This window comes from Lissotriton helveticus, chromosome 11 (genome assembly GCF_964261635.1).
Source record: "Lissotriton helveticus chromosome 11, aLisHel1.1, whole genome shotgun sequence".
NCBI lineage: Eukaryota > Metazoa > Chordata > Amphibia > Caudata > Salamandridae > Lissotriton > Lissotriton helveticus.
The window spans coordinates 1,097,044,227-1,097,070,204 of NC_136072.1; the positions used below are offsets into that span (position 1 = coordinate 1,097,044,227).

The 25,978-nt window shown below is 44.8% G+C and overlaps 1 long non-coding RNA gene across 1 annotated transcript; it reads left to right on the forward strand.

The window, feature by feature from the left end:
- Window positions 1–10,754: 10,754 nt before the first annotated feature.
- On the forward strand, window positions 10,755–23,866 carry LOC144791529 (uncharacterized). The gene is made up of 3 exons (XR_013602420.1): window positions 10,755–11,614; window positions 16,824–16,861; window positions 22,727–23,866. It is a non-coding gene; the product is annotated as an uncharacterized LOC144791529 (long non-coding RNA).
- The last annotated feature ends 2,112 nt before the right edge of the window (window positions 23,867–25,978 follow it).

Below are 25,978 nucleotides of genomic sequence, written 5' to 3' on the forward strand. Positions count from 1 at the left end.
CTGACAGGGAAGCGCACAGGACAGGGAAAAGCGCCACTGACAGGAAAGCACACACCACAGGCAGGGAGGAGCGCCACTGACAGGGAAGCACACACCACAGGCAGGGAGAAGCGCCACTGACTGGGAAGCACAGGGCAGAGGGAAACTGCGCTGGTAAAGTAGCACACAGACAGAAATGCGAGATGCGCGCAGTGAGAGGGCAGGGAGACCGGCGTGCACTGGCAGAAGCGAGGGAGGCCTATTGTGCGAGTGTAAGATGGAGAATGACCTGTGCTGGGAATGGACCGGAGGATGCGCTCAATCACAGGGAAAGGCAAACGCTGAAACTGAGGGTGAACGGATGCGCAAAGAAGCATGCAGAGCAGCAGCGCTAGAAAAGCGAGCCAGCAACAAAGGATGACTGCCCGGAGGTCGTGATCAGATGTGGGAACAGAGACAGAATATACAGCTTCAGAGTGAGACGACGAGTGTCGACGGGGGATTGGAAAGAAGAGCAGTCAAGGGAACGGATTCTGCCATGATATGGCCGTAGAAGCTGAAGAAAAAGATCCAGTCGATCAGGGAGACTGAACAAGAGACCAAGAACGCTGGGCGCAGTGAGCCCCAAGGCAGCGCTAGATCGCCTTGCGATTCCCATCCAGACCCACATCTACCTCGGGCCAAGTCCCATCAGGAAAAAAAGCAACAATTAAAGAGAGTCCTGGACAGCAGATGACAACCTTGCAGGGTGGGATCTACGTGCTACTCTTCAGAAGCGAGAAAGCTGTCAGTCCCGCTCGCCTCCTACACAGCCCCTGCTGTACCACAATCAGAAGGAACGTGACGAGCGCCGTCAGCCAGACGCCAAGCAGGAAGGCAGCGTTTAACAAGCATCAACAAGGCTAGCGGCAGGCAGGCAGGGGAGGAGAGGAGGAGGGGGGAGGAGAGTAGGGGAGGCACGGCCTAGCGGCCGTGCAATCAAGTAGTGAGGGGGCGGAGCTGGGGGAGGCTGTGGAAGAGAGTAGGCAAGGCGACACGGCGGGAGGGGGCGGAGCGGGTAAACAAAGACGGACATGCACGCGCCCGTGACTTTTAAGGTCAATGCGCATGCGCATAAGCTTAATGCGCATGCGCATTGACCTTAAAAGTCACGGGCACTGCAAGGAATCGCCACGATTCCTTGCAAGTTAGATAAAGTGTGGATGAGCCCCTATAGTCTCGCTTGCTCGATGCGCATGCGCATCGACAGGCGAGACCTAAAAAGCACAGCAAACACATTCAGATATCGTCAGCTTGTACTTGGGTTATCTAGGCTCTAATCGCCGCTCCCATTCCTGATGGTCCCCGTACATTACAAAATACCATGGCTGGATGTCGCTGGTAGGGTTGTTGCAAATATCTCACAATTTGTGTTACAATAAATGAGGCTATTTAGCCAGGTCTTTGTAGTGGGAATGACCTTTTTGCCCCAGTGAAGTGCTATTTCACTTTTGGCAAGCAGTAACGCAATAGAAGTGAAACGACGCAACTGCTTTGGGATGTTGCGTACATACCCGAATAGGGCCACCTCTGGCGTGGGATGAGGTTAAGGCGAGTCATATCTGAAAGGATTGTGTAAACTGCTCTCCAATACCCTCCTATTTTCACACAGTTCCAGGCCATGTGAGCAAAATCTGCATGACGAGCCCCACATTTAGGGCACGTATGTCGACAAGAGGGGTCTATTGAGTTGAGCTTGGCGGGGGACATGTATCCCCTTCATAGGTACTTGAAATGGATCAGTTTGTGTCGACTATTCAGGGAAACTTCCTTGGTCTTGGTACAGCAGAAGGACCAATGGGAGTCCTCTATCGGGTGTCCCAGGTCACGTTCCCATATCTACCGGACTTTAGCATCTCTAGTGGGAATTAATGTCATGCAAGCTTTGTACAACGTTGTTATTCGGTGCCCCCCCTGTGTTGGTGATCAACATTGTTAGTGGTAAAAATGACTCAGGCTCCAGTGGGAACTCAGCAATCTGTGCTCTTAGTGCACCATGAACCCTACTAAGAATGAAGTGGTCCACAAGGGATGCTTCACTGAACCTCCCGTCCTCAGAGCTATGAAAAACGTGTCCACCCGCAAATAAATCCCCACTCGTGTCTAAGGAGTATGTAGTGAGTGTGTGTTGTGATGGGTAACCATGGGTTGTTGACTATCGGTAGCGCAGTGGAGTATAAGGTGTGGCCGCCGGTCATTTGTGCTAGTTTCTTCCTAGCCCAGCATGTGGTGGACACAGTCTGTATATCCCGGGGGTCTCTGGGAAATCCCTCAGGCAAAACCGTTTTAAGCCGAGCAGGATGCACCAGGTCAGCCTCCAGCTTGGAATAAGGAATGCGTGTGTCAGGATGGTACCAAGAATATGCAAAGCTGCTCTGTGCAACTAGATAATAAATCTGAAATTTGGGACACTCAGTCTTCCTCTTTCATATGGCAGGGTTAGAGTGTCCCAAATGACCCTTGCTCTTTTCCTGCCCCATGTCAGTCTGATGAGATGTGAGCGAAGTGTACAAAAAAAGCTGTTGGGTAACGGGATAGGTATGTTCTGAAACAAATACAGGACCTTTGGGAGCACTACCATTTTAATGATTGCTATTCTTCCGGCCAGCGAGAGGGGGAGCTTTATCCAACGTTCAACTTGCTGCTCTAATGCGTGCATTGCTATGCCATAATTTAGCCGGACAATCTGCTCCGCCTCTATATGAATTTGTATCCCCAAATACTTAGTGGAGTCATTACACCACGTCAGCGGGAATTCACACTCCCACCTGGCAGTACCGGGTGTCAATGGGAAGAATTCCGACTTACCCCAGTTTATACCTAACCCAAGTACCCACCAAACCGTATAACCTCTCTAACAAGAGGGCTCAAATTCTCTTGAGGGCGTCGGACATATAATACGACATTGTCTACATAAAGTGAGATCAGAAGGGGACCACTTTTAAATTGGAGCCCTCTGAGTAAATGCCGCTCTTGTAATTGCCTAACCAGGGGGTCTAAGGCTATAATAAAAAGTAATGGAGAAAGTGGGAAACCCTGCCTGGTGCGGCAAGTAAGTTGAAACTAGGAGGAGAGCCTGCCATTCAGTCTGATTCGAGCAGTGGGCGAGGCGTAGAGAAAGGCAGTTAGCTCTATGAAACACTTTGGCATTCCCAACTTCCTCATGACGGCCAGGAAAAAAGGCCACTCCAGGGAGTTTTCCGTATCAAGTAGTAGGGCGGCTGCCGGAACCTCAGCGTCTATCATGTTAATAGTGGCAATGCCAGGGAACACTTCCGTCATCCACCGCCAGGCTTTGTGTGAAGGCGCCAGCAGCAGCGGTTATGCGACGTCCAGCAACCCGGAAAAGGAGGAGAACTCGCAGGAGAAGCTGTCGATTATTTGTGATTTTGTGACGGTTGGTGGTCGTATATCTCAGCAATCCTCTGGTATACTGCTTTCCCTGCTTTGAAAACAGCAACAACTAAAAGAGGACTAATGATACTATCCCCCTACTTGGCGGCCATTTTAGTTTTAGTTTTTAGTCTACTCTCTGGCGGCCATCATGGACTAGTCCTTCTGACTATTCTTGACTATCGGTACCACAGACTTTATATAGCTTTGTATTTAACTCTTTGTGTGATTAAGTGCCTGCCATTTATTGCAGTATTATATTACTACTGTTAGTGGTGATTAAGTACTTGCCACCTATTGCAGTATTATATTATATTACTATTGGTATTTCTACATTTTATGTAACCTGCACCCCACCTTCACTTATTCCTCACCGACAGTGCACTGTTTGCTACCTCATATTCCTACCGGTTCCACACTAGTGTCCTATTTGTTTTTTGTAGTCATCTGCTTGCACCTATATTTGGTGCCAGTAACTCATTATTTTTTTTTATCCCTATCTGTATACTGTATATATTGTAAGCTGCACCCATCTCACTTTTATCCCTATTATTCACTGATCACTACCTCATATATTTGGTTCAGTCTTGTAAGCCGCCCCCTTCTCACTTTATCACTATGATGCACTGACTACTACTACCTCACCTATTTCGTTCAGCCCTGTAAGCTGCATCCACTCACTTTCTATTCCTAGATTACACCGAGGCTACCTCCTACATGCTGATGTGTCATTTTGGCACCATTTAACTGAGTGCTACCTATTATATATTGTGCATTTTGTAAGCCGCACCTACGCACTGTCTGTTCCCGGACTGCACCTATTGCTACCTCTTACATTTGCATTTAGCTAGTTTAGTCTTGTAAGCCACTTTCTACACCTGGACTACACCGCTGCTACCTCATACATTATGATGTGTCAATTTGGCTCCACCTAACTGGTTGCTACCTCTCATATATTGTACATGATGTAAGCTGATTGCTACCTCTTATTTATTGTACATTGTGTAAGCTGCATCTACGCACTGTTTGTTCCTGGATTGCAACGACTGCTACCTCTTATACTTCTGGCTACTTTTGGCCACTCACTAGCGTCACTCCTATGCCCTGTATCCAACGGCTGACAGCTCTGTTGTGCTTTTCTCCCACACCCAATGTTACAGCCATCCTAACATGGATCTCATCGGTAAGCACACATACAGAATCAACTACCCTTCCACTCTCACCAAAAAAGCAGCTAAACGCTTTAAACATAGTTTCTTGAGGTCGCACCCTGAAACACCCTTTGCCGACACCTACTTCTCACCGGGCAATGGAGCCCTGAACACTGATATCATCTTCCACACCGAACGCACAGCCCAATGGAGAAAAGCGTTTCTAACCCTACTCACCGTCTCCACCACCAGGAAAACAGCTCATGGCATAACCCTCTCTATCACACCTTCCCAACTCTTCCATGGCAGAACGACCATCACCATCTACAATAACGGGATTGTCCTAATTCAATCCAAGGACAAGAACCTGGAAATACTAGACAACCTGTTCCCCAAGTTCAAAGAGCACCTTTCCAGGATGCGGACCTCCACCCAGAACTCCACCAGCACTATCATCACCCCTGACGTCGCAGCCCCCACCCACAACACTACTAATATAGCTCAGCGCCGGGTCCACACGCACCTCACCTCATCCCCCAGCACCCTAATCAATGGCCCACCTGCTGTTACCGCCCCACACTCCCCAGGCACAGTCACCAATCTCTCCCCCTCATACACTAGCCGCCCCTCTAACAATACCCCTTTGACCCCCACTCATACCTCCCCCATCCCTCTCTCCCCTGTCTTAACAACCCCCACCCACAACACCTCCTACCTAGATCAGCACCAGAACAGCTCGCGCAATGACAAATCCTACCCTTTGCTCCCCCCATTCTCAGTCCCCACGCGAGTACACCCCCCCACACATCCTCGATACACCCACATCCTCGATTCCCCCACGTCCCCTTCCCCCCACGCTACACCCCCCATGATCGCTTCTGAACAAACCACCGTCCGGAGTTCATCTCCCCCCCCTTCCCTCCCCCCCAAGGCAGATCTATCTCCCTCCCCAGCTCCCTCCCCACCCTCACTCACGACACCCCCACCCTCGCAACCAGTCCCATAGAACATACCGCCTCTCTTACCTTAGCATCCCCCCCTCTCTCCCCTCCCATTCTCAGCCCCCACTACCTTCCTGCCACCCCCACTGTCTTCAGCCTTCACTCTCTCTTCAACTCACCGGCACCGTCTCCCATTGACGACACTACTTATGTCTCCCACCCTCCACCTACCTCACCCACACCCCTCGTCCACAATTACGCCCACACTTCGAATGCCATCCCACTCATTATCACCGTAGAACCTTCCAACAACGCTAGCATATCCCCCCCCTCGATACCTTGCCCGCTTTCTAGCTCGCTACTCAACCATTCACCAATGGCTCTCACCACCAACGCCATCTCCAATCCTCCTCTTGACCTGACTTTATCTACCCTCCAACAATTCAAAGAGGATCTCCTACAAGTCAAAAAAGATGTCCATGATATCAAAGACCTTCTCTTCTCACAGCCCAGTCTACCTCCCACCATCCCACTACCCTACAAACGACGCACCCTCCCTACATATCCTCGCCTTCAACGACCCCCGAGATGGCCGACTATCCCCGTTCGCAATAACTCCCACCGCCCCCGCCGTGTCCTCAACTCACTGTCTGACCGCGACCTATGCTCTCTCCTACGCTCCTATGGCCCAGGTCCGGTAAAACACATATCCAACACACACATCCCCATACCCACAATTCTCTCAAATCCCGAGGCTCCCAACCCATAGCAACAGAGGTTCCATCCCTAACAACCTCAGAAAAGTCCCCCTCTCTCTAGAAGGCTCGACCACCCTTCTCACTCCCAAACTCAAATGCATCCTACTCAACTGCAGATCGGCCCAGAGACACTCCTCCGACATCGCTGATCTCGTCTCAGCAATGGATCTGGACCTAGCCATTCTGACTGAAACGTGGCTTACTGAAGCCTCTACCCCGATAATGGACATATTAGTCCCCCCCAATTATCACATCATTAGACTGGACAGGCCTGTCAAGACGGGCGGGGGAATTGCATGCATTTTTAGGAGCAACCTCTCCGTTACTAAAGCCGCCTCCCCCTCCCTTACCTCCTGTGAACTCCTCTGCCTCGATATCACCAGCGAGGGCAAACAAGTTTGTGCTTTACATCTCATCTATCACCCGCCTGGTGACAACCTCATATTCACCCAACAACTCATGGACACGATCACATCCAATGCCGGTCGGCAGATCACCCAAGTCTACCTGGGTGACTTTAACCTCCACTGGAATGATCAGAAAGACACAGAGGTGAATAGTCTCAAAAAATTCCTTAATGCGCTTGACCTCACCCAAATATGCGATAGTCCAACACACGACAAAGGCTCGATACTCGATCTCATCATCGCCAAAGAGGACTCTACCCAACTGGAGGCGATCTAACCCTGCGACTGGTCAGATCACCACATTATCACCTTCTTTATTAACGAAAAAGTTAAACCTAACCCGGTTCAACCCACCAAATACAAAACCTGGAAAAGGGACATGAAGAATCTTAACCCCACTACCATGCCTCCCCACACTGGCAGTCTCCTCCTTCCCCCTTCAGGTGTCTCGGATGTTCAATCACTGACCGACCACTACCTTGACTCTATGAAATCAATAGTCAATGAAGTCGCTCCATTGCAACTGAAGAGAGTCTCCAACAAAATTTCTAACCCCTGGTATGATGGCAGACTCAATGACGACAGGCGTACTATGCGAATGGCAGAGCGTACCTGGAGATCTGACCCCTCATCACTACACCTAAAAACGCTTAAAAACAAGAGAAATGCCTACTTTAGGAAAATAAAGCGCACAAAGTCGGACTTCTTTAGCCGCCAGCTGGACCAAGCAAAAAACAGGCCAAGAAAACTGTTCGAACTAATCAAGACTCCAACAAAGACACAACCCTTACAATCAAACAACGCAACAAGCGACACCCCACACTGTGAAGCCTTCTCTGCTTTCTTTAAGCTAAAGACCGACTGTTACAAAATATATATGAATATCCATATAAATTCATTTGCATTTACTTCCAAAGAGTTCATGAGTATATAAGATCACATTAACATGAGGCCTGGAGCTCAAAATGGCTTCCTATCTGACCTTGACTGGACAAGCTTCAACAAGCTATTCTGTACACCCTTACAGGTCACCTTGCTTGTCTTGACTACATGATATGCAAATGTTACACAGTGCAGAGCCTGCCTTTCTGGTCTGCCCATATCTGGCTGTTTTGCATGGTGCAGACATTGCACATCCATGTCAGCCATATTTGGCTTGGTGCCTTATTCTAAGTTCCGCTGACATGGCATTGAATACAGTATATAACACCTAGAAACTTGTCACTCTGGGAAGAAGTGGTCTGAGAGCCCCTAAGGTGGCAGATCTGACTTCTTCCTTGCTAATTAGCAATGATGCATGCTTTTGGTACCATTTAATAAAGTTCACTTTGTTTCTGAGCAACCTGCTATGTCTGGTGAGTTTCATTCATGATATGCTCCTGGGAGGGTGCCAGTATTTCCCTATCAGAATGATGTCAGAAGTGGGACATATTGGAGGACTGTGATGTCACCAGTTGATAAGTGAGATATAAGTTAAATAACTAACTTGCCTTGCTGCAAGTGACCTTTCAGTCTTTCAAATATGTATTTAACTCATAGTATTAATAAAAAGGGACATTGACTGGCATTTAAAATAGACGGGGGACTGTAGAGAATGTTTTAAAAAATATTCTCTGTATCAATAAACTAATTGGTATGTGGATACACTGCAGGAGAGCCTGGGTTAGAGAATAATGTATGTGCACCTACACATATAAGAAGTAGTGAAGCAGGTGACTGATAAGTAACTAAGTTACTTTATGTCAAAAAATATTGACAAATGGCTAGACTCTTTGGGAGTTTTATAAAATCCATTTCAGGAGAGCTCTGCTAGGAGGGGGTATTAATTTTACCCACAAAAAAAAACACTCCCAGAATATAGTGAGTGGAGCTTCTGATTTGCTGGTTGCACCGGAACACAGGGAATAATTTTGAAACATGCGTAGTAATGTCATGGATGAATGACTGCATTTGAATAGGTTATTGATCTTCAGTACTGAACGTATATGCTTCATGATTTATATAAAAATAAAGAGCATTAGTGCATGAGAGAGGGAAATTGCCCTAACACTTTTCCTTTGCAGGAGATATTTTGAATTTATCTTTCAGGGTAAGCGCACATTGTAAGTACAAAGCAGACATCACAAGACGGGATCTCAGATGAAAATAATGGTAAGCGCACTAGTAAGCTGTTTAAAAAACAGTCCGGAGAGACAAATTCAAATGAAGGTAAGAATATGGAGTAAAATAATATGGACAGTGAAGCAAGTACAAAGTAGGGTTGGAATGCCCTTTTGAGTCTGTGCAAACATAGTGACTTGCGTGTTTAAGAGTTTGCACCAATTTTACTATGTCTTGGCCTATATATGCAAGGATAAACACCATGCATGCACTTTTTGAGACTTTGGTTAATAAGTGGGCTTTTAATTAGGCCTGGCGTTAGCCATGACTTTTTGTGTATATTAAAAGTATGCCTGTCACTCTCTCTCAGCATGCATCACTGTGAGTGACTGTATTCTGCTCTTGCACAAGGAGCATATTGACTAACAAAGTAGTTTTGTACAGTGCACAGAATTCCTGTGGCAATGAGTACTTTTTGAGACCAAAAACGATTTTTGCTTTTGCCAATGCTTGTTAGAATGGTGAGATGCCAATAGCTCCAACACTGATATGGGTTTAGAAAAACCATGCTTAGAAAAAGTCATGCATTGAAAATAAATAAAAAGACCTCCAATTTCAGACCTACTGGCTTTGGCAATGCTTATTAATATTGTTTTTTATAAGTGTATTTAGACTAGTTAAACTGATTTTCCAATATAAGTATTTTGGAAAATACTAGCATACATCCTCATGTTACTAGGGGCATTATACATAGCCTCACTGGAATAACCTTCAGTAGAATAAGAAGATTTTGGCAGCAGCTGTTGGCCCAGGACGTGACGGAAAGGGCAGTGCAGGGCCTGGGGTCAAGCTTTAATAGATTTGTGAAGGGAGGGGTGTTTAGGAGCACGGAGCAAGATAGTGCGGAGGAGAATATGGGATTGATTAACTTATTTGGCTGATGCAAAGATATAGATATATTTTTCCCCACAATATCCCTCCTTTTTGATAGCAATATCTATACCATTGTTGTATTGTATATCTATGGCAGTTAATTGAAATGTTTCTTTGTGTGCTTTCTCTACATCCTGTTGTATTTGGAGATATTTGTAGACTAGCTACCGCTCTGTAGGAGGTAGAATTCTAGCTACGGAGATTGAGTGGGTGCTTTTGCTGTGCCATCTAAAAAGGCAATAAATAGGAAAAAGTAGGCCTCACGGAGAAAATAGAATTTGTGTGTTTCTACAAAACTAGGACATAACAAATATAAAAAATAGACATTGATGTGGAATAGATTTGACTATCCTTAGATACATGATATTACATATTAAAAGGCATTCGCATTAATTGGTGGCTGTGCAGAGGATGAGCTGCTGTAAAATAAAAAATGCTAATAGATTTAGACTGGTTTGGAATATTTAGCACTGTTGAAAAATATTCTGCGCAAAGTATATAAAAATATATATTCAGATTTTGAATGTGCACATTAAAATGTATCTCCAACTGGTTAAACTATGTTGTTGCACCACATGAAAAGTGTGGAAATATTACTGTCTCTTAGTGACAAACTTAAAATGTAGTATGGCTTAATGGCTGCAGTGTCAAAAACAAAGGCTTTCAAAAGAAATGCAGAGTAGATCTAGAGACCTGCATTTATGCATTTTTTTTTTTTTTTTGCTTTCATGCACAAGAATACTGGGAGAAAATTAAAGCATTCTGAAAAGTGAAATATTTTGAGCCACTTTTTAGGTTACTAGAAAAGCTTAGTACACAAGAATAAAAAATAAATAATAAAGATCCTACCTTAAAAGAAAGATATATGGGCGTGCTGGCGCGGAGCAGCAATATTTTTCAGCCATGCTTCTTGAGAGATACTTTCAAATGTGATCGTACCTTTTAAAATATCACCACGGAGGCACGGACCCTCAGTCTTGCTTCTAGAGAAGTTCCTTCAACAAATAACACACATAGGGAACGCCTTGGAAGAACAGCTGCTAATAGGTTAGAAGGTCGAGGTCCACATTTAGAAGCCTAAAAGGGCTCAAGAGCAAGGGCTGTCTTTGACATTTTGACCTCTTAAAAAGTTTGAAAGAGGAGATGGCAGCACAGGGAGAGAAAACGAGAAGTTTGCTCTAAAGAAAGAACTATATGCACTCATGCTAAGGAACAATGCTGTTTTAAATATGCTATTTACTTCCTCAGAGTTTGTTAATGCCCAGTTTCTACATATAGGGGTGATAGTGTGTCAAGATTCAACTTATCTGGTTCACCAAGGTCTTGCACGGGAACAGAGATGCTAGAACCCAAATCCCTTTGAGCAATGTTAGTGGGTCAGGTCTCTGAACCCTCCCTTCATTACTCCCAGGGAAGGGGGTGTGGATAAATTAACAAACAGAGAAGAGAATGGTCCTGCGTTGGTTCCCTCTGGTCTCTGCCTTCTGGTGGCTTGGTAGATGTGTGGAACCTAAAAACAATAACACAACATTACACTCCTACCATCTATTTTATCACTGGTCTATTCTTGAATGCGTGCCTTTTCTCTGCTCACCCACCCTAGTGCTGCTGGACCTTGCCTCTCTTCCTATGTAATTATTAGGCTTCTGCTCAGCTACCAGTTGTCACTAATATAACAATAAACAGCAATGAATTAGTTTGGTTTCTAGTAACTATGGCAGAATTTTACCTATTTATTTTGGATAGGGAAAGTGCACTTACTTCAGTGGCATCTGAGTTTTCTGTTAAATGGGATTCTGTTTTAATTGTCTTTCCTTATTTACTTATTTGATGTCTAACTGAAGAATAACTCTGTCTCTCTTTCCTCCCTTGCAGATTCACAGAGTTCCTAGAGTTGTCTCTCAGCTGATATGGTAAGTATTCACCTTTTCCACATTTTTGTCTTTCTTAGTTTTGCACACGTCTTTTAATTTATCAGTATACTGTTTGTTGAACCTCAGTTGCTTTTGAATTAACTAAATATATATATATATACTTATAGAGATAACATTTCTGAATGAAATTGCAGTCTTTCACTTAGCTTGCTTCCTTCCAGCGACTCGCGCTGCAGGCGCCTCTCGCCCGGTCTTGTCCTCGGGGAACTTGAAACCTCTGACGGGGTAACCGGCGAACTCTCCTCAGCTGTTTGACAGCGGCAAGACGTTTCTTCCCTGACGGCCGCTCCTCTACTGCTTAGCGGCGATAACAGTGTCTTTTTTCATGAAGACCGCTCCTCAGCTAGTTAGCGGCTGTCAAGAGGTCTCCGTCTTGAGAAACGGACGCTCGCGATGTTCTTAAGACTCGCGCTTGGCTAGTTGCGCCGAGTCTACTTCCGACGTCTTCCACCTTACTCTCCGGATTACTGAAACTTCTCACCACTAGAAACTACTATGACTAAAAATCTTCATAAGCTTGACACGACAAACCTCCTCAGCTAGGGTCTTCAGTGAAGTGCTCGTTTTTCATGACGCTCGCGCTCCACATAGCAATCTCAGCAGCTAGGATCCGAAAGACTAGAACGTCCATTGTCCTCCACGCTGGCCACGACGGCGGCCATCTTGCATCTCCAAGATCGTACCCTGTCTGCCCAAGTGTTTGGAGAACATCTTGATTCACTCCATAACGCAGTTGGGTTGGTAATGACAGAACCCACAGCTTGAGTCCTGACAGTACCCCCCAACAAGGTAGATCCTTCCCTTCTTGGCTTGGTAGGGAACCTCTGATGAAAGGATTTTACCAATCTTGGTGCATGAACATCCTCTTCCTGCTCCCAAGACCGCTCCTCTGGACCATAACCTTTCCAGTCTATCAAATAATACAGTTTGCCTTTGGAGCACTTGGAATCCAAAATTTCTTTGACTTCAAACTCCGTTCCAGTTTCCAACTGGATTGGCTTTGGCGGTAGATGGCTCCTCAGACTTGTGGAAACCTTTTTTAACAGTGAAACATGGAAGACTGGATGTATTTTCAACTTAGGTGGCAGTTCCAATCGGTAAGTGACCTGATTAATTTGTTCTTTTATAGGGTAAGGACCAATAAATCGAGGTTGAAACTTTCTGTTTCCTTTGAGTCTCAAATTCTTGGTACTTAACCAAACCTGGTCACCTTTAACCAAAAGAGGTCCTGCTTTTCTCTTCCGATCAGCATATTCCTTGTACTTTTCTTTAGCCGATCGCAGATTGTTCATGACTTCTTGCTGAATTCGAGACAAATGTGACATGACTTCTTTCACTGCTGGAACTGCCGTTTCCATTTGTCGAATGGTTGCATTTGGATGTCTGCCATAATTCACAAAGAAAGGAGAGAACCCTGTCGAGATGTTCTTGGCATTATTATGAGCAAATTCTGCTGTCCACAAATATTCCGACCAATTCCCTTCTTCTTTTAAGAGGAAGAGTCGTAAATATTGTTCCAATTCTTGATTTACCCTCTCTGTCTGCCCATCTGTCTCGGGGTGGTAACTAGTGGAGAACCTAACTTCCGTTCCCAAACCTTCCATAAAAGCCTTCCAAAAACGGGACACAAATTGAGGACCTCTGTCTGAAATGATTATTTTAGGAATTCCATGTATTTTAACAATCTGGGCACTAAAGTGTTCTGCTAACTGTCTGGCTGTAGGTACCCCCTTTAAGGCTGTGAAATGGGCCATCTTTGAGAAAGCATCCACTACCACTAGTATGGTGTCGAACCCCTGGCTTACCGGCAAGTCTGTTATAAGATCTAATGTAACTGTGTGCCATGGATGGGGGGGTGTGGGTAGTGGTTGTAATAACCCCTTTGGAGCCTGCCGTTCTGACTTCCCCTGCGCGCAAATCTCACAAGACTTCACATACGTCTCAATATCTGACGCCATTTTAGGCCACCAATAGTGTCTCTTGACTAGTTCCTCTGTTTTAGCTTCTCCCTTGTGGCCAGCCAGTTTGTCGTCATGACACTCTTGCATTACTTGTTGACGTAACTCGATTGTTGGTAGGTACAAGGCGTCCTGATGATAGGGCAATTGTTGAATTATTTTTCTGTTGCTGTCTTCTTCCACCCATTGCTGCATGGCCTCTTCGCTCATGACATCTGCAATTGACTCTTGTAGTTGAATGGTGGTTATGGCTCCAATAATCTTTTCACTGGGAATGATCGGCTGAATGTCGTTGGAAGTTTTCTGAAACTCAGTGCCAATTCTGGATAACGCATCTGCTTTCCCATTTTGGGTTCCAGGACGAAAGGTGATGATAAAATCGTAGTCTGCAAAATACAACGACCATCTCAGCTGTCGTGGCGTAAGTGTTCTGGCCGTTTTCAAAAATTTTAAATTACGATGATCCGGAAACACCGTTACTTGATGTTGAGCCCCCATCAAATAATGTCGCCACTCCTTAAAAGCGTCTTTGATAGCCAACAGCTCTTTCTCTGTGATGGTATAATTCACTTCTGCAGGAGATAGTTTTCTGGATCTGTAGGCAACCGGATGCAACTGGCCCGTGGTTTTGTGTCTTTGTGACATCACTCCTCCCACTGCTTGATCGGACGCATCAGTTTCTACATAAAAAGGCTCAGAGGGGTCAGCATGCAATAAAATTGGCGCTGTGGTAAAATTCTTCTTCAACGATTGAAAAGCCCCTTCTGCTTCTTCCGACCACTCAAACTTGGTTCCTTTTTTCAGTAACTTGGTGAGAGGGAGGATCTTCCTGGAGAACTCGCTAATAAATCTCCGATAAAAGTTAGCGAATCCTATGAAGCCTTGAACTTCCTTCACACTTCTCGGAGATTCCCAATTTGTCACCGCTTCCACCTTGCGTTGGTCCATTACAATTCCGGAAGGTGACAGTACGAAGCCCAAGAACTCCACTTTGGTTACGTCAAAGGCGCATTTTTCTAACTTCACAAACAACTTATTTTCCTGTAATTTCCGTAACACTCCTCTCACTTGCTCGTGATGTCTTGCCACATCGGAAGAATAAATCAAGATATCGTCAATGTACACAATTGCACACTGATCTATAAATTCTTTCAAGACGTCGTTGATGAAGTGCTGGAAAGCGGCCGGGGCATTACACAATCCATAAGGCATCACCTGGTATTCAAAAAGCCCAAATCTTGTCCGAAATGCCGTCTTCCACTCGTCTCCTTCCTGCATCCGGACTAGATGATAGGCCCCTCTTAGATCAAGCTTGGTATAGATTCGAGCCCCTTTAACTTGGTCTACAAGCACTGAGATAAGGGGTAGAGGATATCTGTTCTTCTTGGTTATTTTATTTATGGCTCTATAGTCGATGCACGTCCGCAATTCTCCCTCCTTCTTCGGCACGAAAAAAAGAGGCGATGAAACCGGCGATTGGGACGGCCGAATGAAACCATTGGCAAGATACTTATCCAAGTACTCCTTCAAATGTTGATGTTCCTTCTCGGTCAAGGCATAGACACGACTGCATGGCAAATTTGACCCTGGCTCCAATTCTATCTTGCAGTCATAAACTCGATGTGGTGGTAAGCGTTCTACTTCCACTTCATTGAATACTTCTGCGAATTCCTTATAATCTTCTGGTATTTCTTGAACGTCGATTACACACAAAGAATGTTCAATGGTACACAAGGCCTGCGCTAGGGTGTTCTTTTCGGGTTGATTCCTGTATGATTTTCAGAGGTTTTAGCGCCATCTGACCGAGCCCGGTCAAATCTCGGGGGTATTGTCTTAAAATCTTTTTTCTTCTCCCCACGCCGTTCTCCTTGACGGAAATCTATCTCTAACACTAAATCTATCAGTGCTGAGATTTCGGTAGGCCGATTAGGAATTTGAGCCAAGGTGTCTTTCAATTCATCTCTCAGTCCACGGTAGAATACTGCGGCTCTCTTGCTCTCTGGCCAATTGGTTTCTACAACCAGCTTATTGAATTGAGCCAGATATGCAATCAAGTCTCGATTTCCCTGTCGAAGATCTAAAAGTTCGTTATCTACCACCTGAGAAATTCTCAGTCGGTCGAATATTCTTAGAAATTCTTGTTTAAAATCCTCAAAATTCCGTAGCAAGGGGTCATCTCTTGTGACTAGGGGCATGGACCACGAAGCTGCATCTCCGCTAAGATATGAGAGTATGAAAGCCACTCTAGACTGCGCGTCGGGGAAGATCGAAGGGCGGCACATAAAATGTAATGAGCACTGTGATAAAAATATCTGCGCTTTCTGAGGATCCCCGTTAAATCTCTCTGGAGCTGCCAGTGGAATGACCGGAGAGAGAGAATGTATTACTTGAGTGGTGGACCTATTGGTTGTCTCTAAAACTGGGTTCATGGCTTCTCTCTCTAAGCTACTTGGTTGGCGTAGTCTTAACGCCAAATCCGCAGTTTCTTTTCTGGCACTGATCACTTCTTGCCTCAAATTCCGATTCTCCTCCCTCACCGCTCCCAATTCCTTCTGTATTGCATCTAAGATTGTACCTAAGGGCTGGACATCAATTCCCTCCGTCATCTCTGTTCAGGTGCAAAGGCTACTTGGGCACTTCACTCTGTCAAGATTCAACTTATCTGGTTCACCAAGGTCTTGCACGGGAACAGAGATGCTAGAACCCAAATCCCTTTGAGCAATGTTAGTGGGTCAGGTCTCTGAACCCTCCCTTCATTACTCCCAGGGAAGGGGGTGTGGATAAAATAACAAACAGAGAAGAGAATGGTCCTGCGTTGGTTCCCTCTGGTCTCTGCCTTCTGGTGGCTTGGTAGATGTGTGGAACCTAAAAACAATAACACAACATTACACTCCTACCATCTATTTTATCACTAGTCTATTCTTGAATGCGTGCCTTTTCTCTGCTCACCCACCCTAGTGCTGCTGGACCTTGCCTCTCTTCTTATGTAATGATTAGGCTTCTGCTCAGCTACCAGTTGTCACTAATATAACAATAAACAGCAATGAATTAGTTTGGTTTCTAGTAACTATGGCAGAATTCTACCTATTTATTTTGGATAGGGAAAGTGCACTTACTTCACTGGCATCTGAGTTTTCTGTTAAATGGGATTCTGTTTTAATTGTCTTTCCTTATTTACTTATTTGATGTCTAACTGAAGAATAACTCTGTCTCTCTTTCCTCCCTTGCAGATTCACAGAGTTCCTAGAGTTGTCTCTCAGCTGATATGGTAACTATTCACCTTTTCCACATTTTTGTCTTTCTTAGTTTTGCACACGTCTTTTAATTTATCAGTATACTGTTTGTTGAACCTCAGTTGCTTTTGAATTAACTAAATATATATATATATATATATATATATATATACTTATAGAGATAACATTTCTGAATGAAATTGCAGTCTTTCACTTAGCTTGCTTCCTTCCAGCGACTCGCGCTGCAGGCGCCTCTCGCCCGGTCTTGTCCTCGGGGAACTTGAAACCTCTGACGGGGTAACCGGCGAACTCTCCTCAGCTGTTTGACAGCGGCAAGACGTTTCTTCCCTGACGGCCGCTCCTCTTCTGCTTAGCGGCGATAACAGTGTCTTTTTTCATGAAGACCGCTCCTCAGCTAGTTAGCGGCTGTCAAGAGGTCTCCGTCTTGAGAAACGGACGCTCGCGATGTTCTTAAGACTCACGCTTGGCTAGTTGCGCCGAGTCTACTTCCGACGTCTTCCACCTTACTCTCCGGATTACTGAAACTTCTCACCACTAGAAACTACTATGACTAAAAATCTTCATAAGCTTGACACGACGAACCTCCTCAGCTAGGGTCTTCAGTGAAGTGCGCGTTTTTCATGACGCTCGCGCTCCACATAGCAATCTCAGCAGCTAGGATCCGAAAGACTAGAACGTCCATTGTCTTCCACGCTGGCCACGACGGCGGCCATCTTGCATCTCCAAGATCGTACCCTGTCTGCCCAAGTGTTTGGAGAACATCTTGATTCACTCCATAACGCAGTTGGGTTGGTAATGACAGAACCCACAGCTTGAGTCCTGACATAGTGTTGACACAAGTGAAAACTGTTTCAGGTTTTCTACTTTCAAAATGGAGCAAGGTGGTTAGCTCCTGTCCAAGTTAAGGGTCAGAAAAAATGTGGTTGCTCTCTCCTTTTCTCAATATCTTTTGAGACTGTCTAAACTGTCTATGAAATAGCCATGAGACATTTAATTGGCTATTCAGTAATAAGGTTTTAAAAAGTGTTAGCATTGATAAAATGAATATATATATATATGCTATGTTACTGCCCATCCAGTCTGATGTTTTAATAAGAGGATAAGTAGTCTACATTGCTTTATTAGCTAGTCTGTGTAAATAAGCTGACCATGCTTATTAGAGCTGATGTTGCATAGTTTGGATTTTGAAGAAAATGTACCGACTAGAATGCCTGTAAAATTAGCAGTTTGGGATTTTCCTGCTGTAGGTGCTTTTATTAAAAGAAATAATTTTCAGAAGTGTCTGCAGTCCTGTACAAGTAATGTGAAGTCTGTCCACGCAGGGAGTTTTGAGCATTTTTTGCTGAGGTTAGCCACTGTGTGTGTGTGTGCACAGGGCTGTGTTTGATTGAAGGGGGAACATATACATTTTCAGTAGATTTGTTTCTATTTTGGCCTACAGCAAATAAGTGTTAAGCAAAAAATGCACTGCTTGTAATGTTGAAGAGTAGTTTAAACAACTTAAAATTCCTTTATATTAATTAAAAATACTGATTCTACCATTGTAGGGTACAACACTACAGGTACATGTACATTTTGCTCTAATGATGTCTAAATATATAATGTGCCTATGGAAATTAGGGTCCACAATAATTCTCAATGCATGGTAATAATATTAGGGATGTCACATTAGCCTTCCTGGAACAACATTGGACATCAAAGATCTGTTTAGGTACCATTAGCTAAAGGATAAATTACATTGTTTTAGAAGCAGATGGGGATATAACTGTTTTTTGAAAAATAATAAATTTGCAGGAAATATACAGGGTGGGTTTATTCCACTGAATAACATTATCAAGGGGTGCAGCGTAAATACCAGAGAGTAGATAAGAGTATGGTATCAGTTTTATTGTTGCACAGTGTATCAGGATGAAGATATCAGACATGCCCAAGGAGAATATCATGGTTCCACTAAAGTGGAAGGTGTTTCCACTAATGTGGGAGATAAAGGGATACATTTCACAACTTTAATATAAATAAATATAATTTTGCAACAGTATATATATGTATATTTTTTTTAATAAATGGAATTTAGTCACAAATGCCTAATGATAGGTTAGAACAAGGCAAGTACTGCTTACAGCTTCAGTAAGGATTCTCTGTTGTATACAACATCTGTAGTGCACGTATGGATGTGTTGAGAGATGATGAATGATGCTGTTAGACTGCAGTTTGTTACATTTGAAAAGGAAATGGATGGATGTACACATAACTAACAAGAAGTTTATAGATATAGGGAACGGCGAGGTTTTGGATAAATGTATTTATTATAAAGTTTTTTATAGCGCAAACTTGATACTGAAGGATATAATGCCCTCACAACAAAGTGATATTTAAAGTTAAAAAAAAAAAAGTAAAAAAAAAAAAAAAAAAGAGGCTGGTGAAAAAAATGCAGTCCCCATAAAGTGATTACCTTTTGAGCTTCTGGTCCCTTAGAGCCTGTTGTGCTTATTATTTATACCTGTAGAGGCAGAGTATTTTTCTCTCCTCAGTGGGTTTTAGCATTAAAGTCCATCCACTGGGTGTGAACCTCTTTGCCATCGTACTGAGATACCAAATCCACTATGTTCACTGTGAGTCCCAATGTCAAGCCGCACGCAGTAAAGAGAGACTTGGGCCACCGATGCCTGGAAGGTGGTACATTGTCTTGCAGTATGCTGATAACATCCGTGTGACCTCTCTGTCACTTGAGGCCTGTGAAAGCCTGTGACAAGAGACACTGTAGCTCTGCTGAACTACCTCCAGGAGAGAAGAGAAGCCTCATTGTCAAAATGCCAGTGCTGCCAAAAAGAGATGACTTACCTGGGTTTTGTGATATTCCAAGGTACCCACAGCATATCACCTGACAGAATTACATTGTTTCTGGGCATTCAGCTCCTGCCCACCAAGAAAGGAATGATGTCCTTCCTGGGGATGATGAACTGCTGCCACCAATGGATAATGAATGCAGATGCTATGACTGTTACAAAATGAACTTGCAAACTGGTTCAAGAAATTGAAAGAGACATTGTGTACTGCAACTTCATGGGGACTGCTGGACTGCCTGACTACAAACTGCCTTTCCATCTCTGTTTCAGAGCAAAATAACATTGCAAATGAAGTGATGCTGCCAATGATGTGCTGACACAGCTGGAAAAGAAAGGCCTGTGGGACACAACTATGTGACATTGCTTTCTGCAGTGATTGGGGGTCAGCAGCTGTGATGGTGGAGAGGATGGCTCTCATTGTGTTGGACTATACCTGTATTGTCTAGGTGCCATATTTGGTACAGTGGTTGCTGTCTGGATAGACACAACATTTTTCTGCTAGCAGGCACACAGGTTATAATGGCACCATGTAAGATGCTGACCTGTTAATTTGTCAAAAGTATTACCTGCAATAGGTTATTCTGATGAGATCCATTCTCTTAGGAAAAGATATGACCCCTAAGTAAGTTGGTGTTGAGATTGTAGAAAACGGCACCCCGCCAAGATTAGACACCATTAAAAAAGGTAGACTATAGGAGTGGTACACTGATGGTTCCTCCAGCAGACTGATAGACACCGATTACTGAGCAGGGTATGCCATAGCGATAGACACTGATTACAGAGCAGGGTAAGCCATAGCAATAGCTGAAGTGCAGCTCTGCTTCTTGCAACATCTACCCAATAAGATTAGCTGTTTGCTGTGACAAAAGCATGAATACTAGTCAAGGGTAAAACTGTTAAACATTTAAACTGACTCACATTATGCTTTACAGTTCTTATTTGTGGCCAGCTGTGAAAATATCACGGATTCATAACATAAACAGGGCGCCTTATTAAAAATGGTCCTTTATTAGGGATCTTGTTAAAAGAAATACTATTGTACATTAGGATAGCGGTAATAAAATGTGAAGCATACACAGGAGCTAATACTAAGTTAGCCAAAGATGATGCCATTGCTGACACAGCATTAAATGGAAATATGTTACAGCCAGTGCAGATGGAACTAATGAATAAAAGCATTCCAAAAATACAGCTCATTTAGAGACAATTGTTGTAAGCTAATGTAAAGGAAGAACAATGGTCTCCAACAACAGATATAGAGGGAGGATTGATGATGGATGTGAGCTGAATAATGAAGAGAGTATGGGCCTACCAGGATGGGATAGATGCAGTATGTTACTTTCACTTACAAGACTGGAGCCGGGACCCTCTGATATTGCACAAGGGAGGATGAATGCGCAGATGCATGTTGCTTCCCAGTGAAGGGATTTAAATATTTGCTGGTGTGGTTGGATATGTTTTCAAAATGAATGGAGGTGCATCCAACAGGGAAGAATAATGCAGCAACTGAGGCGCAGGACTTCAGTAAAGCCATCTCTCCAAGGTTAGGACCCACCAGGGCATAAATAGCGATAAAAGGAGATCACTTAGTGACTACATTTATACAGGAGGAGTAAATTAACTCCAAAATAAAAATAAAAATAAAGAAATAAATTATTAGTAAAAGCAACTGATGGAACATTCCTTAAAGGGCCTGGTGCTCTGAATTTAAGACTGCCTGCAATGTGGCAAGGACTTCTAAAGTGACAGCGGCGCTCGTTTTATTAGACCTGAGCGCCGCGTTTGACACTGTTTCTCATCCCATCCTGTTGCATCGCCTGGAGGAGATTGGGCTGGGTGGTCCTGCCCTCCAGTGGTTCCGGTCCTTCCTTGACGATCGTTTCTTTAGCGTTGCCCAGCCACCGTTCCAGTCCCAATTCCATTCTCTGAAACAGGGGGTCCCGCAAGGCTCCTCGCTGAGTCCCACGTTGTTCAATCTATACGTGAGACCGCTGGCTGAGGTCGTCAAGCAATGGGACATGACTATGGTCTCATATGCAGACGACACTCAGCTAGCGGTTACGATCAGCGGGGATGCAGACCGGGATGCCCCCAGGTTTCAGAGTGGACTCAGGGCGGTGGCAAGCTGGATGAAGAACAACTGTCTCCAGCTCAACGCTAAGAAAACAGAGATCATGATCGTCGGTAGGGGGGCGGAACTGTGGGGGGACAGGTGGTGGCCGGCTGAACTGGGGCCGGCCCCTTGTCCGGTCACTGAACTGAAGAATTTGGGAGTATGGATGGATCCTGCTCTTAGTTTTGTGGGCCATTCGAAGAAAATCGCGGCCTGCTGTTCGGCATTTTGCGGTCGCTGCGTCCCATTCTTAAGTTCTTTGGCCATCGTACCAGGCAGTTGATAGTCCAGGCTACTGTGCTATCTCGCCTGGACTATAAAAGTTCTCTCCTGGTAGGGACCAACTTGGCTGAGGTCACCCGCCTCCAACGCGTTCAGAATGCTGCGGCGAGAGCCATTGTTGGCTTACCCCATACGAGTTCTGTCTTCGGCACACTGAGATCACTGCACTGGCTGCCTATCAGGGCAAGGATTCAGTTTAAAGTGCTGTGTTTGGCATTCAAGATTTTGAGGGGAGGGGGTCCTCAAATTCTTGCAGATCTTCTGTCCTGGTATGTACCTACCCGTTCTTTGAGATCTGAGGGCCAAGCTCTTGCCGTGACCCCTCGATACAGGTTGTGTCGGGTTGGTGGCCGATCCTTCCGGGTCAGAGCAGCCGAGCTTTGGAATTCCCTCCCTGTTGAATTGCGGTTATTAGATGATCTTTTAGCTTTTCGTAAAGCTTTAAAAACCTTTCTGTTTTAATATACCTCCTTCTTTTTATCTGTTGTGTTCCCTGTAGGTGTTGCATATTTCCTGCCATGCGCCAGGACGCCCCTTAGCTGGGGCAGCTGTGCGCAATACAAATATGTGTAACATAACATAACATAACATTATGGACACATGGTCATTGAGAGAAAAATAAAAGCTGTTTCTTTCAGTTCTAGGTGGACTGGACCACAGACGGTGAACAAACGCCATGAATGGATTGAGGGGAGAAGATGCAAGGCAGCGCCCCAACACCTGAGAGGACGGTACCAGAAATTGTTGACCATCTGTCACCAGAGGACCTGAGCAACACAGCAGTCAAGAAGAGGACAGACCAGACCATTTCCACGATCCATGAGGGCCCATCATACAGTGTCAGAGGGACACAACATCGACATCTACTGATGCTGTTGAGTGAAGTACACATGATGGCCTGCACCTGCACCTGCAGAAATATAGACTGAAGAGGACAACGCAGGGCAGGTCTGTGACACTGCCCCTGAACAAGACGACTGCGGACCAGGAGGAGAAGCAGATGACCGCTTACTGCGTGCCTTTAAACTACTGACACTTGCAAAAGGTGCCCAGGAACTGAGTTAGAAGTGTCACTGTAGCACTATGCATTGCACAGAGACAATATTTGTTGGACACTTACTGCTGGTATCACAACAGCCTGCTGATATAATATTGATATCATCAAGATGTATCAATGTGACAATATATGCATTTTATGCAAAGACTGTGTAATGCCATCCAAAGATATGTAACTAATGACATATATATATATTTTGGTTTTACACTAATGTTGGATAGGTATATCCAAAAGGGGGGATTGTTACAAAATATATATGAATATCCATATAAATTCATTTGCATTTACTTCCAAAGAGTTCATGAGTATATAAGATCACATTAACATGAGGCCTGGAGCTCAAAATGGCTTCCTATCTGACCTTGACTGGACAAGCTTCAACAAGCTATTCTGTACACCCTTACAGGTCACCTTGCTTGTCTTGACTACATGATATGCAAATGTTACACAGTGCAGAGCCTGCCTTTCTGGTCTGCCCATATCTGGCTGTTTTGCATGGTGCAGACATTGCACATCCATGTCAGCCATATTTGGCTTGGTGCCTTATTCTAAGTTCCGCTGACATGGCATTGAATACAGTATATAACACCTAGAAACTTGTCACTCTGGGAAGAAGTGGTCTGAGAGCCCCTAAGGTGGCAGATCTGACTTCTTCCTTGCTAATTAGCAATGATGCATGCTTTTGGTACCATTTAATAAAGTTCACTTTGTTTCTGAGCAACCTGCTATGTCTGGTGAGTTTCATTCATGATATGCTCCTGGGAGGGTGCCAGTATTTCCCTATCACCGACAACATAAGAAATGACCTCGTCATGGATTTAAGCCGATTCCCCAACCACACCAGAATGTCCAACATTCAACCTAAAAACAAGGCATCCTGGCTGTACTTCCACACCTACTCGGAAGAAGCAATACACAAACTACTCTGCACCTTGAAGCCCTCTAATCACCTCACAGACCCCCTACCTGCTAATGCAGTAAAAGACTTCATCCCCTTGCTCCTCCCTCTTTGGACCAAAATCATCAACAGCTCCCTTCAACAAGGTCTCATCCCTGACTCCCTCAAGGTGGGGCAAGTCACACCTATACTCAAGAAACCCACAGCTGACCCGTCTGACCTGAACAATTACCGGCCTATCACCAACATCCCCACCCTGGCCAAACTGCTGGAGAAATGTGTCCAACTCCAACTAACAAAGCACATTGACCAATTTGACCTCCTCAACCCTCACCAATCAGGCTTCCGAGCGAAACATAGCACGGAAACAGCTATGACACACATAATTGATGACGCCCTCCAAATCCTTGACCGCAATGAGTCCTGCCTCCTCATCCTTCTTGACCTCTCTTCAGCATTTAATACGGTCAAACATGAGAACTTATTGGAGCTGCTAAGCACTAGAATGGGTCTATCGGGAACTGTTCTCAAATGGTTTTCTTCCTTCCTTCATAACCGGTCGCAGAAGTTCAAGATCGACAATGTGTTGTCTAAACCGGTGTCTGCAGATCTAGGTGTTCCACAAGGATCTTCCCTCTCCCCCACACTGTTCAACCTCGTCATGGAACCGCTCGCCACCTTGCTCCAAGCATCCAATGTTCAATTCCATATGTACGCCGATGACACACAACTTTACCTAAAACTACAATCCCCGGAAGATATCAAACTTCTGAATTCCACACTTAGCAACACTCAATCTTGGTTGGCTGATAATCACCTCAAACTAAATGCGCTGAAAACTGAGTTCCTACTCATCTCACCCCCGGCGAAAACGTCCACCACCCAAACTTGGCTCAATAACCTAACAGCACTCAATGTCCAACCTACCATCGTGGACTCAGCGAAATCCCTAGGCATCACAGTCGACGCCAAGCTCAACATGCAACAGCACGTTAGCAAAGCCACAAAAGGGGCTAATCTTCAAATCAACACACTGAGGAAACTTAAACCCTTCCTCCCTGCCAAAGACTTCCAAACTGCTGTACAAGCTTTAGTCATCCCTCGCATAGACTACGGAATTGTGGCCCTCGGTGGACTCCCGCTATCCACAACAGCACCCCTAAGAGCCTCCCTGAACGCTGCCGCGAGACTCATTACTGGCTCAAGAAAACACTCGCATATATCCCCAGACTTAAAATCTCTAAAATGGCTGCCTTTTGAAGCCAGAATACAGCTAAAAATTGCAGTAATGACACCCTCGGCCGTGCACCACAAGGCACCCAACTACCTCGCGCAAAAGTTGTCTATATCTGGAGGGTCGAGATCCAATCGTAGTACAAAAAATCTACTCCTGAAACCTCGTAGATTCCGGAAAGAAAAAACATACAAGCGCTCCTTCTCATGAATGGCACCCAGGATCTGGAATGCGCTCCCTCCGGAAACCAGGCTTATCTCCTCCACTGCACTCTTCAAGAAAGAGGTGAAAACAATCCTTCTGGCCAAGATCTCCTGAACCTTATAGATACTGGATCTGAGACTCTGCATCGCTCTGTATCACTGATCACCTTGTTCTTTGGCACTATACTCCTACTTTATGGTGTCACTGCTACGCTACCCTCTTACTACCGACCAATATATGTTACACTTTGGTGTATTGTCTCACCCTCCCGATGCCCCCACCCAGTGCTTTCTCTATCCTAAGAAATTGGTATAAGCCAACCACACATCCAAGGCTTTACCTCAACCCTTCTGTAGTGGAGCAATGACTTGTGCCGTCTTATATTACTTGTTTACCTGATTGTATTTGGATATGTTTCTGTACATTATTGTTATCCTACTATGTGAGTGATTATTATGCTGCTCTCGTTATCTTGTTCATTCCTGTTGCCCCTACCC